The following is a 2,885-nucleotide window of genomic DNA, read 5'->3' on the forward strand; positions in this document are numbered from 1 at the left end:
TGATTCAAATTACAAACAATCTCCCTCTCAGAAATAAAACCTAGGGTAAGGGCTTGATTGTGAATTTTTATGAAATTCTTTGTGAGAAGGATGAAAACACAACCCTATGGCATTACTTCACTAGACTAAGGCAATAATATAATACTGGGCTAGGGTAAAAATACCATGTTAGGGCCATTCTCTAGAAATGAAAAATAAATGAAACCCTAAACCTAACACACAAAACTCTTTCAAAAAAAAAATCACCATAAAAACTAAAAATTTAGCTTAGTGAAAATAAGGGCTATCACACTTCTTGCCCCTTTTTAGATAGTTTTCTATGTTTTGTCTTATAGAGAAATTCAAAGAAATTTTTTCCTATCAGGACCTAATTGGTCTTCACACTCAACTTGTGCTTAACCATACCTCCTAAACCTATCTTTGGACTTTATATTGAGTCCTTATTCACTAAATGGTTGGTTAAACCATTTACAAACAAAAACTTGAGTTAGGGTTTCATGTTACCCTAGGCGCTCCTGCACCAAGTATATTCAATGCCAATGCCAGAACCTTGGATTGTTTGGTTGATGGACAGGTCCAAGTATGAATGTATCTTCCACAATGGTCTAGCTTAAAGATTATTTAGGTAAGCATAGAAACCTAACAACTATGGAAAATGATTTCATGTATCTAGTTGGTGATAGTTTAAAACTAAAAAATAAGTATTTGTATGGGGATGCCCTAGTCTTGATGGCTACCCTTTTAAGTTTTTATATTGGAAACCTTTTTTATCCAAAAAAACCTATCAACTTTGAAGTCAAGAAAGATATTTCTCTTTCAAATCTTTTGATTGAATTCTTGGTTAAGGATACACTTAAACTCATAGGCAAAAAATTGGGGTCCCTTTTAGGTCTTGTCAAAATAAATTTTGATTGTTCTAGCTCAATTCTCATATTTAAATTAGATGTTAATGTCATAAATCCAAAACATCTTGATATTAGTATTTATGACAAATTTATCATTGTTGAGCCAAAATTTGTAGATGGCTCATTTTGAAATGTTCCCAACCCTATTAAATATTTATTTCAAAAATGATGTAGGTAGGCCAATCCCTTCCGTAGTCCAAATGTCCATATAACACTTAATGAGGTTGGTGGTGGCTTCTTAGTTCATGTGGAGAATGAGTTAGAGGAAGGGAGATCAAAAAATTTCCTCCCTATTTAAAATTAGTTATAATTAAGTCAAAACCCTCCAAAAAGAAAAAATTCCTCTCCTTTGCTAATAACTTGATCTATTGTAACTTAAAACATGAGCAAGATGTTCGCATAAATATCCCAAAACTTGTCAAGCTAGGAATCAAAATAAGTTCCTATTGAAGAAGATCTCTAAACATGAGATTGAAATGGATCTTAATCAAATGCATCTAGATAAATCCCATAACCTATATGGTATTTTAGCCTTCATTTTTTAGAAGTGTTGAGACTTTATTAGAGATGATATAACTAAAGCCTTGGAAGGGTTTCAAAACTCTGGAAAACTATTGAAAGAAGTTAACAACACTTTCATAGAACTCATCTCGGAAAAAGATAAGGTGGAAACCTTTAACAAATTTAGACAAATAGCTCTTTGTAATGCTCTACATAATATTTTTATCAAATTGTGGGCATCAAGAATTTAGGGGATCTTATTTGACCTTATTAGTGAGGAAAAAATGAGCTTTTACATAGGGAGGTCTATAAATGATGACATCATTATAGCTTAGGAAGTTATTCATTCAATTCAAAATAATAAATCCCCTAGTATGTCCATCAAGTTAGATGTCAAGAAAGCATATGATAGGGTAGACTAGAGATTTTTATGAAAAAGTCTAGGAGAATGTGGTTTCTCTAAGAAATGGATAGATATTATCTTTGAATGCATCTCGACTCCAAAATTGTCTATTTTTGTCAATAGTGCTTTGGTTCGATTTTTTAGTATTTTTGAAGGATTTATGCGAGGTGACCTTATATCCCCCTTCCTTTTTATTTTAATGGTAGATCAATCTTTTGAGCTAGATCATTAAGGTTGATTAAGGGGGTACCCATTATAAGTGATCTAGAGCATGTCACTCATCAGTATTTCATAGATGACACTATGTTGTATAGCCAAAGTTTAGTAGAGGAAGCTACAACTTTGAATAATATCCTAAAAGAATACTCTTTGGTGTCATGTTAGGATATTAATAAGAATAAATTAGATATATTTTACTTTAATACAAAGCCTAGGTTAGAGGAGTAGATTTTTGTAATTTTTGAATTAACAAGGGCTCTTTCCCTTTTAAGTATTTAGGCTTATCCTTAAACTTGAGTTGATATTGAACCAAGCTCTAGGACCCTATCAAAGAGAATAAAAAATGAGGGTGGTTGGATAGAAGGGTAAATGACTCTCTTCAACTAGGAGGATGACCTTGGTTTCATCAGTCTTATCTGCTCAACCTATATATCTACTCTCTTGTATGGATCTTTCGAGAACAAGTTTACTGAAACCAATGATTATCTAAGGTCTTCCTTGTAGAAAGTAGTCTTGAGAAAATAAATTTCACCCTTCTCCCTTGGGCTCAGGTCTATAGATCAAAGAACTTAGGGAGGTTAGGTATTAAGAATATTAAACTTTGAGAGATTACTTTAGGAGCTAGGCTAGTTTGAAGGATGATTAGATTCCCTAACTTGAAGTGTGTTAGGATCTTAAGCCACAATTACCTAGCATCCCCTCTCCTAATATTTTTTTTAGGGAAGCTAATCCTCCTATAAGATTGAGATTCTAGAATTTCCTACTCAAATGTAATTTTATCATCCAAAGTAAACATACATAGAATCTTGGAGATACAAGAGATGCATTATTTTGGCATGATTATCAGGAAGGATATA

The sequence above is a fragment of the Cupressus sempervirens genome, chromosome 1 (genome assembly GCF_028749045.1).
Source record: "Cupressus sempervirens isolate cs-2001-9-10 chromosome 1, ASM2874904v1, whole genome shotgun sequence".
NCBI classification, from domain to species: domain Eukaryota; kingdom Viridiplantae; phylum Streptophyta; class Pinopsida; order Cupressales; family Cupressaceae; genus Cupressus; species Cupressus sempervirens.